We start from the raw sequence: 13657 nt of genomic DNA, 5'->3' as shown, positions 1-13657 counted from the left end.
TTTTTTCCTTTCCTACCCCGTCATGCGCCCATTCAAAACCCCCCTTAGATGAATGGGGCCCGTAAGTAGCAGGGGATGGAGAGATTCGCCCCATTGTTTCACTGCTGGGCGTCGGCTGGCGGTCTGAATTTTGCGTAATACAGCTAAGGTCCCACCACCTTCCCCCTTCTCGTCCTACTGGCAAGGAGTGCCCTCCCCGCCTCGCTCTTATCTCGGACGAGACCGTCGGCCAGGAAACTCGTTGCGTAATGAAATTCAAGGGGAGACAAAAAAAAGAGCTCAATATAATTGGTTCGGATAGTCTCCCATTTCATTATAAACACAATAAACTCATTGAATGTTTTGTTATTTTTTTATATAAACTTTTTATTGCTTCGTTTTTTTTTTGTTTTTTTTTACATTAAATTTATTTCGTTTTAATATATATGTATATAGCTATGAAATAAAAACAAGTGTTTTATTGTTATACAATATATAAGGACGATTCTTTTGATTTAATAATTTTATTTACATATTTAATGAAAACTATATTTTTTGATACTTTAAATTTATCAGAAATTTTTTTACGAACAATATAAAAACTGATGTAAACGCTGCATACAATAACTGTATCCCTGATAGCAAAATTTTCGGGCCCGGTAAGGACCCCCATTGGGCCTGCCCATACTAACCACATGGGCCTCAATTGGGGGAAGAACTCGGCCCTTAAGGTTGAGTCTGGGCTCAGTCAGTGGCCCCAGAAAATCCCCTTGTGAAATCCGTGTGGGACCAGTAAGGGAAAGGACTTGTGGGCCCCAATAAGGCTATAGATACTTGGCCCTTTGGGGAGAATTAATGAAAGCCCAAATGGGGCCCTTAGGGGTCGAGTCTGGGCGAAATCAGAAGGCCAAGATGACGCCGTGATGGAAACCTCATGGGGCCAGTACGGGGAAAACATTAAGGGGCCTGAAAGGGCTTAACAGATGGGTTCGATTTGGGGGATGAACGTTGGCCCAAACGGGTGCCCTTAGGGCTGAGTCTGGGTTCAGTTAGGGGGCCCAGATGAAGCCCTGATGGAAACCTCATGGGGCCAGTACGGGGAAAAATTGAGGGGCCTGAGAGGGCTAAACTCATGGGCCCCATTTGGGGGATGAACGTTGGCCCAAACGGGGGCCCTTAGGGCTGGGTCTGGGTTCAGTTAGGGGGCCCAGATGAAGCCCTGATGGAAACCTCATGGGGCCAGTACGGGGAAAAATTGAGGGGCCTGAGAGGGCTAAACTCATGGGCCCAATTTGGGGGATGAACGTTGGCCCAAACGGGGGCCCTTAGGGCTGGGTCTGGGCTCAGTTAGGGGGCCCAATTGAAGCCCTGATGGAAACCTCATGGGGCCAGTACGGGGAAAACATTGAGGGGCCTGCTAGGGCTAAACACATGGGCCCCATTTGGGGGATGAACGTTGGCCCAAACGGGGGCCCTTAGGTGTGAGTCTGGGCTCAGTTAGGGGGCCCAGATGAAGCCCTGATGGGGCCAGTATGGGGAAAACATTGAGGGGCCTGCTAGGGCTAAACACATGGGCCCCATTTGGGGGATGAACGTTGGCCCAAACGGGGGCCCTTTGGGCTGGGTCTGGGCTCAGTTAGGGGGCCCAGTTGAAGCCCTGATGGAAACCTTATGGGGTCAGTACGGGGAAACATTGAGGGGCCTGCTAGGGCTAAACACATGGGCCACATTTGGGGGATGAACGTTGGCCCAAACGGGGGCCCTTAGGTGTGAGTCTGGGCTCAGTTAGGGGGCCCAGATGAAGCCCTGATGGGGCCAGTACGGGGAAAACATTGAGGGGCCTGCTAGGGCTAAACACATGGGCCCCATTTGGGGGATGAACGTTGGCCCAAACGGGGGCCCTTTGGGCTGTGTCTGGGCTCAGTTAGGGGGCCCAGTTGAAGCCCTGATGGAAACCTCATGGGGCCAGTACGGGGAAACATTGAGGGGCCAGAAAGGGCTAAACACATGGGCCCCATTTGGGGGATGAACGTTGGCCCAAACGGGGGCTCTTAGGGCTGAGTCTGGGCTCAGTTAGGGGGCCCAGATGAAGCCCTGATGGGGCCAGTACGGGGAAAACATTGAGGGGCCTGCTAGGGCTAAACACATGGGCCCCATTTGGGGGATGAAAGTTGGCCCAAACGGGGGCCCTTAGGGCTGAGTCTTGGCTCAGTTAGGGGGCCCAGTTGAAGCCCTGATGGAAACCTGATGGGGCCAGTACGGGGAAAGATTGAGGGGCCAGAATGGGCTAAACACATGGGCCCCATTTGGGGGATGAACGTTGGCCCAAACGGGGGCCCTTATGGCTGAGTCTGGGCTCAGTTAGGGGGCCCAGATGAAGCCCTGATGGGGCCAGTACGGGGAAAACATTGAGGGGCCTGCTAGGGCTAAACACATGGGCCCCATTTGGGGGATGAACGTTGGCCCAAACGGGGGCCCTTAGGGCTGGGTCTGGGCTCAGTTAGGGGGCCCAGTGGAAGCCCTGATGTAAACCTCATGGGGGCCAGTACGAGGAAAACATTGAGGGGCCTGATAGGGCTAAACACATGGGCCCCATTTGGGGGATGAACGTTGGCCCAAACGGGTGCCCTTAGGGCTGAGTCTGGGCTCAGTTTGCCTCTAGTTTCTCTCTCTCTCTCTTTTCTCCCTACTGACAAGGAATGCTCTCCCGGTCTAGCTGTTATCTCAGACGAAACATAGAAAGTTATTACGTAACATAACTCGATGGGAGGTAAAAGAAAAAAAAGAAAACCATGACTTTAATATGTTGGCTCGGATAGACTCACTTAGATTATTAATACAAACAATATTGCTGTTTTTTAATTATTTTATTTTCATAAAAATGTGTATAGGTTCCTATATGTTTTACTTCTTTTTTTTTTCGTTCTTTGCATTTAATTTAAAGTTATAGAATGCTGATTTCTAAACTGTGATAATTTTATCTTACATTATACTTTATTAAATAAATTGGATTGTAGGTCATTTTTAGGTATAACATTCAATGTCATTAAGTCAAAAAGTGATTTATATTATATATTTTATTTATTCTTCTCACAGTAGTTTGATCAAAACGTTTCTACTATAACGACATATATATGGGATATTTGTGTGTGTGCATGTTTGTTAGCGCGCGTGTGTATGAACTATGCATGTTATATGCCAATTTAAAATTTCTAGATCTAATATAGTACGTGACACTTTAAAAAAAAAAGGGTCATTGCCTAGCTCCAAGATTTTTCATGAGATGGCTAGATACAAATGTGCGATTAATATGATGTCGAGTGTTTTGATTTTTTCGAGTAAAAAAAAAAAGCAACTTGTGACTTTACAACACTTGCTGTAAATGGACCTTCACTTAGGCATCATTTTGACTTTGCTCATGTAATGTACGTAACACCCCACGTGACCATGTCACACTCCCTCTACGTCTATCTGACCCAGATGTTTAATTAACATCATGGTGATCTCTTTTATAGCCTTCCTCTAACTTAACTCCCCTTTCTTCTTTTTTTTTTTTTACCCACTCTGCTGGATGTCTCGAGTTAACACCTAATGAAACGCTAGACAAAATGACGCCTCTCGAAGTAATAAAACTGAATCTGTCGTTCTTGTAGGTTTCTATCATTGCGGAAGGTACCGGTACCGGTATTTACTGAACAGTCATTGATATTTAGGGTTATGTATTTTCACATCTACCTCAGGAAATAAATAAATATATATATATATATATATTTAGGTTAACATAGAAAATCAACAGATCCAGTTAAACAAGCACAGCATTGGTTTCTTTTTTTTTTTTTTTTTTTACGTTTTATCTGTAACATGTATTAAATATATTTTAACCATTCATACTACAGATCTGATTTACTGTAATTGTGTATAGTTGCACTGTTCAATAAGATTTCAAATAAATAAATTATTTAAATTGCAATTCTTATTGCATCTTCTGGTAATAGGCCGATTTTAAAAGTTTTAATGTAGCCTATAATGCTAGTTTCCAGTACCGGTAGATATTTTTAATGTAAACAAACTTTACACAAGCAAAGAATATTAACAATAGGGGTTTTACCAATCGTGTTTGAATTTATTTAGTCGTTTTGAAACATGACTAATAAGAATGCTTTTATATTGATTTAAATGTTTGTCTCAGTTATATTTAAATATAGATATCAATTTATAAAGATCGAGTGCGTGTAAAATTCCTACAAATAAAGATCAGCTTAGGTTAACACGTGTTTGACGTTTTCCTTGCTCGTTGCATAGAACGCGTGCTATCAAGCAAGAAAGTACACGTGTTCACACTGATGGTCAGTAGGTCAAGGCTCACTGACTCTCACTGTAAATCTTTTTCGTACCACCTCTTTACTCGATCTTTTTGTTGACGTAATAGACCTTGTGATCTCTTTCTTTTATGAGTTACACAAATGTTTAGGTCAATAACATTCAAATATAATGAAACACGTAACTAAAACTATCTTATGATTTAAATATAATTCAAGGAATTTTTATTTTAAAGTATAAGATATAACTGGCAAGATCATGATATGAACGACAGGATTTGCTATTCAGTTTCATACATTTAAAAAAAAGTTATGACTCAAAATACATGCTACATGACAGATCTAATAAACTACATTATAGGCACAGTTCGTAAATATTATCGATGACTGATTCTACGAAGATAAAGAGCATAAAAAAAATCAAGAGGCATGCAAATGTGTTGTAGCCATAGTTGTAGACTATGTACGTGTCAGTGTTTTATCTAATATCTACTGTATACCCCATTCTAGAATATTTATGATTTAAAATATATATAAAATTAATTAGATCCATATTTTAAATCGTGCAATCTAACTTTGTAAGAACCATCTTCGTTAATTATAATGTCTATAATGCAATTTGTGTAAGTACGGTAGTCAAGTAGATGAGGTCACGAGATGAACCAACACATCCTCACATCATTTGTTCAAATGCTGCACACTGCTTTATGGTATCGAAATACTAGGGTTAATAAAACAAACAATTTAAATATTCAACAAGAGACACTACTAATACAGTATTAGAGAAGATTATAGTCCTGAGGGGGGGGGGGGGGGGAAGAAAGACTGTGCCGCTGGTCAATGTGTAGGCTACCCGGTCACGTGGCTTACTTACAATTGACCAACCAGAGACAGGTCTACATGATAGGCTACAGCCTATTGCATCATTAAGAAAAATAGCGCCAGAACCAAACACCATGACCATCCCATTCCAGTCATAGTACTCATAGATCTACTTCAAGATTGTGTTGATTTGTGATTAACTCGACTCTATTCTAACAACTTTGGAATGTGTGCGTCAAGCAAAGGTACTTTTTATTTTATTAGACAATTAGATCTACTTTATTATTTTATACTTATTTATTATAATTTATAGAGATTAAGTCTGGATAAATTAAAGTAGATTAGATCTAGAATACTAGAATCTAGATCTACATCTACATTTAATTTTAATGTCATTTTTGTTTGTGAATGTGCTTTTTTTGGTTTAAGTTTAAGTCTAGTCAGACTAGGCCGTCACTAGGCACAAATAATTATTTTAAGTGACGCAAGGAAAGCCGTTTGAAATAATAATTATAATCATTCGAATCCCGTGGCGTGTCTCACAGTTTATTAGAACCTTAATAGATTAGATTTAGAAAGTCAATTTAGAAAAGATAGTAAAACCAAATTCAACCATTAAAATTAATATTTTAAAATACATGAGTTCTTGAGATCTATTTTCAATTTAAATGCAAAATGTAGGCCTATAAATACATTTTTGTATACTTTTTTGTAGAAGCAAATCTAACAATGTTATACTATACTATACTGAAACTAGTCAATAATCTTGTCATTCAATATGTTGTGCAGAATTTATAATTTATCTTTATATTGCTTATGCCTTATGTAGATCTATGTATTTAATATTTCTCATGAGTGACTTTGATTTTAAAAAATTGAAATGTTAAAAAAAATGATTTTCAGACTCTGGGAACCAAAGAGTGAAAGAATGATGGCATCACTATGAATCATGATCACTTCTTGCTGGATCTGTCCAAGAGTCAATGAGTACAGGTATTTAATTTAAAATATAAAGTATTATTACTACTCAATTTTATTATAATTACCAATTGATTAAGTTTAAAAAAATTATTACTATACTTAGGCTACTATATTAATATTTTTTCATATTCTTCAAGGTGGACCATGTTGGAAAATAACTTTCAGTCAAGACTCAAGTTGAGACAAGAGCTCCATTGATGTTATTGATCAAACTGGTAATTTTTTTTTACAATATTTTCAAGCCAAAAATGTTGTATACAAATCTGATGATCCAGATTTCCTGAATAATTTATATTAGCAGTCTAGATTTACTTGTAAAATTTATTTAATACTTATTTTATTTTCTGTCTGCAGAACATGTTCTAGAGATACTGGAGAAAAGATTTGAGTGCAGTACAGACTCATTAATTAAAAGAAGCAGAGATAAATACAATCAGGATTGGGTATGAAGCAAATTTCCCAATGGCAAATAATGTATCACTGTTGGAAATAGAAGTGAAACTGAAGTATGAAGATTCTCATGAAAATTTGGTAAGGCCATATTATATTGTAGGATTTAGGATGTAAAATATCATTTATGTGAATAGGTACTTCAATAAACTGACCTAGATCAATTTTTTTTCTCCCAAAAAATGGCTGAAAAGTGTGTCAGCACATTTTACCCTTTTTTTAGGGGTGGTCATTTCCATCAAAGATTTAGCATATTGTATTTGATTTGAGGACTAATTATGATTACTTTTTGTAAACATAAGATATCAGAGATCATTTTTATTTGCTTTTGAAGCCAATCTGTTAAATTTTTCTTAACAAAAGTTTATGTGAAAGTTGACATTTTTACAAATTTTTTCCTATAAAAGTTACAACAATGTTGTTTGCTACAATAATTTATCATATTATGAAATGTGTATATTTCAAATTTCATTAAATTCTCTTGGCGCACTTTAAAGATATTTGATATTAAAATTAACAAAGACAAAGAAGGGTAACATTTTCTTTTTTAAATAAAATAAAAGTGTTTATGGTTACAACAATCTCACTAATTCTATTGAATTTAGCATGTTAATATATATCTGTGTGCTAAGTTTGAACTTTGTAGCTTTGCTCTTTAGATATTAATTTTCAAAGTTGATGGTTAAAATCTATTTTTAGTAACAACCAACACTGATTTACTGGAAATGGTCCATTTCTGTCTATCACAAGCTATTTTTAGAAGCACACATAGGAATCTTTCATTTAGATTAACTTTCATAGTGTTTGAATGCTAGATTATGGAGAGGGAATGTGTCTTTATTATAATGACTTTGTAATCTGCAAATTTTAAAGTAAAAAGTTTAATTACTTTAAAAAATAATATTAAATATTACAATTTTTTTTTCAAATTTTTAGCTCAGCGAACTAATAATTAATTTTTTTTTCTGTGTGTTGTTTTTTTTCTATTAATATACATGTAAATTAATAGTTAATAAATAAGTACATTATATTTTTAAAATGATGAGCTATTATTGCACAAAAATTCAAGTAAAAAATCTTTTAATAACTTCTAAAAAAATCGCAAGGTTTCTTTTTTATTTTATTGTCCGAAGCAAGAAATTTTTCATTTACAATCTATTTTTTAAAGCATTTAAATTAAGGCATTTTAAAATGATTAATTGCCAGTGCTCTACAAAAAGGTTAAAACTGTTTTTTTATGAAGTTTATGAAACTTATAGTCATTAAATTTTAGGAAATATTTTTCTGCGCAGTGCTATTTTCATTTATAATTTATAAGAATTATCTATCTGATGCATATAAATAGCTATTTAAATACAGTAGAATTATAATTAAACAAAATAAAACACAATACAGATCTCTGATTTGTTTTATTTGTGATTTTTGGGCTCATATGATGATAAAATCACATATATTTTTATTTTTTGTCGAAGGCTTTTTTTATATATTAATTTACTTTTTTTCAAAGATTTTATTGCTTGGTCTTATTTTTTAAATTTATTTTAACAGAATACTGGTTAATGTAAAAGAGTGTGAAGTTTCAACCCCATATCTTTAAGACTTTTAAGACAGTTAATTTAAGTTCAACTGTCAGTTGTTTCGGTCACAGATTTTTTATTTATTTACAAAGGCTAAAGAAGGCTAATTTTTGGCCACTAAAAATTTAATAACTTCCCTCACAATTAACTCAGCAATATAAAATTGGTATCATTGGAAAGCATTTCTCAAGCTCTATCTAACTCAATAGGTTCCATTGCATTGTGATCATTTTGAAATTTTTATCGAAGTACCTAATGTGAAACAATAATTCAGCTATTTATTTATTTATGTGTCAGCAGAATCATACTTATCTCATCTTATATATTACAGATCTATCCAGTGAAAACAGCATTAAGAAAATAAATGTATTGAATTTTCAATCCAAATTATGGATATTAGGTACCGTATGAATTTTTATTTCCATATTTTTAACTAACATAATCTTTATAATTTTTTTTTATGCCACAATTGCATTGTTACTTTTCTTTCAAATCATTTCTTGATCAAATGCTGCGTCAACATAACCTAAGAGGCTCATAAGTATTTTAATTTTTTATGAACATTGTGTGTAAACTGATAGGTCTTTATACCTCCTATAATTCGCTGTGTGGTTGTGAAATGTTTTCTCCACCATCACCAGATAACTATGTCAGTGACTTTCTATTGGAAAAACATACTACTTATACATATGATGGTAGGCTCATATTTCACAGAATTTTGAACTCTGTTATCACTTGTTGGAACAACTGAAGCTCAATAGCATCTTGAGGGACAGATAAACAACAATTAATGTACTGTTAGTTTACGTCAAGTCACGTTTGGTATATGATACGAGTTGTAAGATTTAAAAAAAAAAAAAATTTTTTTTAACTTGTGCAGGATATGTACATTTGCGAAAATACAGTAGTTAATGAAGCCTGCATACACAAATAATGAATAGATAATGTCAGCATTTTTTGGTTTGGAAAAAGTGAAAATCATTGTGTTTTTGTTTTTTGTATGTTTTATATGAACCTTTCATTTTGAAATCATAGGAATATATTTTTTTTTAAATTTTTTTTTTATGTTCTTCTTAGATTATTCAAGTGAGTTACCCAAGTCTGCTGTCAAATCAAATAACTTAGAGAAAGTACTTGAACTTGGCACATGTGATGGCACAGAAATCGTAAAAAAAGAAGGATGATGGCTTCAACTCTGAAGGAACATCCCAAACATGTAAAACATTTTACAAACAAACCTAATCAAAGTTTATAAATGTTTAAAAAAAGTAAGATGCACAAGCAAATTTATTTACATACTACAGATATTAGAACTAATGACTAATGGAAAAAAAAAACTACCTATCTAGACTTAACAACAAAGAAATAAGTAAATATAATATTTCAAACATGTGCTGGATCTTGTTAGTTTAATAACATACTATGTAGGTGCATTACATAAAACATGTAGTGGTTCTTGGTTGTTGATTACCGGTACTGTGCTTTTTTCAAATACACATTAGTTTTGTCATATATTAATTATAAATATTTATGTTCACCATTAATTATTTCGTTCAGCTATAGCAACATAAGGAAGGCATGGTGGCTAAGTGGTTAAGCATTGGCTTCCAGACCCGAATTAGAATCTCAGTGAAAATTGGGATTTTTAAGACACCCTAACTCTGATGGATACTGGTACCTGATTTTAGCTGGGGAAAGTAAAGACAGTTGTTTAGCTAGCTACATGACACCCTGCTTGTTAACCATTAGCCAAAGAAACTGATGGCCTTAACATCATCTGCCCTATAGATGCTAAGTTTGAAAAGGGGAACTTTACTTTTATTACAACATAAGGTTATAAGTTGACAGTTACAGATGATGTACCATATGAGCATCATTGTTGTTTACTGGCTTTTGAACAGTAGCTTGAAACATTTGCTCTTACTTACATAGAATATTCACTGTTAAAAAATTATGAATATGATAGTGCAGCTAGTTACTCTGCTCAAAATTGAAAAAAATATTTTGTTGAAATTATAAACATGAGCTACCGGTATATATAAATGTATAGTTTTCATTGTTGAGCACTTTTTCTTTGGTACTGGGTAACGTACATGACCTATATTTTTTTGAGATATTATCATCTAAAATTAGGCGAGGTCTTGAGAATATTTACCTCGAACAGACTCAGCTTTGGGTTTTTGTGCATGTAGACCCTATTGATTAAAAAGCACCATTCTCTAATTATATTTTACTTGTTTAAATTTATATATTTATGGTTATTAATTATTCTTTGTATTTATTTTTTTAATTTTTTTTTGTAAAGTAAGCACTGGTATTTTTCTAAAAGTATGTTTCACATTTATTTCATTTTAAACAAATTAAGTCATTTACTTAATGTTCAATTATGTTCTAAATGTATGTTTTTAAAATTTCAGTGTTTATATTGCTAACATTTCACAAACTTGTTACAGGTAGCTTATTTTTGTTTTGGTCATTTTTTCTTTAGAACTACTGGTACAACATAATCTGATGTTAATTTTTTTTTTTTAATTTGTTTCATGATTGTGAAAACAGTTTGCTTTTCAATTTACATACAGCAGGCTCATACTTTGTTTAGATAATTCTGAATTACATTCTATATATAATTTATATGTTTCTGTAGAGGCTATTCAAGCTTTTGTACATGTTAAAATTTCATAAATTTGGTAGCCATTATATTTTTTAAAAAAATTTATGGTATAATAAGTACTTATTGTATTTTTAAAAATATAAGCATCCATATTTTGAAAACTTATTTCTAATTTGCCATTTTAAGCAATTTGTTATTACAATTAATATTTAAATGAATATGCTTTTACTTATTTCAGTGTACATATTGCTTACATTCCACCAACTCAATACTTTTTTTGTTACTTTTATTTTTTTATATTTTTTTTACATAATTACAAAAGCTAAGTTGTTTTTTTTTTTGTTGTTATTGTTGTTGTTTTTATGATTGTCAAAACTGTTTGCTTTAAACATAATTTTTATACAGCACTTATACTTTCTGTAGATGATCCTGAATTATGTTCTTTATAAATTTGTTATAGATTTTCATGTTATCATTCACAACTTTTTTGTTGACTCAGTGCATTTTCAATAGTATACTATAATATTATAGGATCAATTTTCACAGTTAAAATCTTTGCTACAGGTATTGCTTTTACTTTTTAAAAAAGTTTTTTAGTGTATTCCGGTATTTTTAATTATTTTTAATAGTTGCTAACATTAACATTTTATAATGCAATAAACTATTAATTTCAACTAGTAAATTGTTTATGTAATTATTTATGTCATTTTATGCCATTTCAGCTAGAGCTCAGTGTCATTTCTTACTGGCCTCATCTGGGCCCCTAACTGAACCCAGACTCAGCCCTAAGGGCACCCGTTTGGGCCAACATTCATCCCCCAAATGGGGCCCATGTGGTTAGCCCTTTCTGGCCCCTCAATGTTTGCCCCATACTGGCCCCATAAGGGATTCATCAAGGCTTCATCTGGGCCCCCTAACTGAGCCCAGACTCAGCCCTAAGGGCACCCGTTTGGGCCAACATTCATCCCCCAAATTGGGCCCATGTAGATAGCCCTTTCTGGCCCCTCAATGTTTGCCCCATACTGGCCCCATGAGGGTTCCATCAAGGGTTCATCTGGGCCCCCTAACTGAGCCCAGACTCAGCCCTAAGGGCACCTGTTTGGGCCAACGTTCATCCCCCAAATGGGGCCCATGTGTTTAGCCCTTTCTGGCCCCTCAATGTTTACCCCATACTGGCCCCATGAGGGTTCCATCAGGGCTTCATCTGGGCCCCCTAACAAAGCCCAGACTCAGCCCTAAGGGCACCCGTTTGGGCCAACGTTCATCCCCCAAATTGGGCCCATGTGGTTAGCCCTTTCTGGCCCCTCAATGTTTGCCCCATACTGGCCCCATGAGGGTTTCATCAAGGGTTCATCTGGGCCCCCTAACTCAGCCCTAAGGGCACCCGTTTGGGCTAACTGAGCCCAGACTCAGCCCTAAGGGCACCCGTTTGGGCCAACATTCATCCCCCAAATTGGGCCCATGTAGTAAGCCCTTTCTGGCCCCTCAATGTTTGCCCCATACTGGCCCCATGAGGGTTCCATCAAGGGTTCATCTGGGCCCCCTAACTGAGCCCAGACTCAGCCCTAAGGGCACCTGTTTGGGCCAACGTTCATCCCCCAAATGGGGCCCATGTGTTTAGCCCTTTCTGGCCCCTCAATGTTTACCCCATACTGGCCCCATGAGGGTTCCATCAGGGCTTCATCTGGGCCCCCTAACTAAGCCCAGACTCAGCCCTAAGGGCACCCGTTTGGGCCAACGTTCATCCCCCAAATTGGGCCCATGTGGTTAGCCCTTTCTGGCCCCTCAATGTTTGCCCCATACTGGCCCCATGAGGGTTCCATCAAGGGTTCATCTGGGCCCCCTAACTGAGCCCAGACTCAGCCCTAAGGGCACCCGTTTGGGCCAACGTTCATCCCCCAAATTGGGCCCATGTGGTTAGCCCTTTCTGGCCCCTCAATGTTTGCCCCATACTGGCCCCATGAGGGTTCCATCAAGGGTTCATCTGGGCCCCCTAACTGAGCCCAGACTCAGCCCTAAGGGCACCCGTTTGGGCCAACGTTCATCCCCCAAATGGGGCCCATGTGTTTAGCCCTTTCTGGCCCCTCAATGTTTACCCCATACTGGCCCCATGAGGGTTCCATCAAGGGTTCATCTGGGCCCCCTAACTGAGCCCAGACTTGACCCTTAAGGGCCCTAATTGGGCTTTCATTAATTGTCCCCAAAGGGCCAAGTATCTCTTACCCTGTTGGGGCCCATAAGTCCTTCCCCTTACTGGCCCCACAAGGGTTTAACACTGGGATTTTCTGGGCCCCCTGACTGAGCCCAGACTCAGCCCTAAGGGCACCCGTTTGGGCCAACGTTCATCCCCCACTTGGGGCCCATATGGTTAGCATGGGCTTGCCCAGTTGGGGCCCTTACTGGGCCCAAAATCTTTGCTATCAGGGCTACAATTTTTTCACTAACTCATGGAAGAACCTATTCTAGGGCACAATAAACGTCTTCCGAAAGAATGAAGGGTCAGAATGTAATAAAGATTATGCACACACACACACACATAAATACTTTAAAAAAAATTTCCCGGGGGGGGAGGGGTCGGGGGGGGGGGGAGAAAAAAATTCACCCCCCCCAAACCCCCCCCCGAAAAAAAATCCTGGCTACGCCCATGATATATATATATTATATAAATAATAGGGCCTAGGCGAGGTTAGTTTGGTGGCCCCAAATGAAATAGAAAAATAAATAATAAACAGCGAAAATAAAAAATAAAATTATTGGTAACAAGTTTCGCTATTTCTTCTCTTAAAAAAATAGTTTTGAGTCAGGTGCGAGGCCCCCATCAATAGCATTCGAGGCCCTATTTTAGGAGACTGCCTAGTTTGCCTATGCCTATGACAACATTCATACTTTACATTCTAGTTCACGCTCTCATCTCAATT

The 13657-nt window shown here is 37.0% G+C and overlaps 1 long non-coding RNA gene across 2 annotated transcripts; it reads left to right on the top strand.

Annotated features, from left to right (window-relative positions):
* The first annotated feature begins 3989 nt into the window (after positions 1-3989).
* LOC129925218 (uncharacterized) lies at positions 3990-9479 on the top strand. 2 transcript variants are annotated; one of them, XR_008777015.1, is made up of 5 exons: positions 3990-5365; positions 6024-6113; positions 6239-6316; positions 6456-6632; positions 9206-9479. It is a non-coding gene; the product is annotated as an uncharacterized LOC129925218 (long non-coding RNA). The 2 variants fall into 2 exon arrangements; XR_008777016.1 differs by lacking the exon at positions 9206-9479 and adding an exon at positions 8460-8489 and having other exon boundaries at positions 3991-5365.
* Positions 9480-13657: the final 4178 nt, after the last annotated feature.

This window comes from Biomphalaria glabrata, chromosome 3 (assembly GCF_947242115.1).
Source record: "Biomphalaria glabrata chromosome 3, xgBioGlab47.1, whole genome shotgun sequence".
NCBI classification, from domain to species: domain Eukaryota; kingdom Metazoa; phylum Mollusca; class Gastropoda; family Planorbidae; genus Biomphalaria; species Biomphalaria glabrata.
The sequence above is the reverse complement of the archived record's forward strand: the minus strand, read 5'-3'. Positions and strand labels throughout refer to the sequence as shown.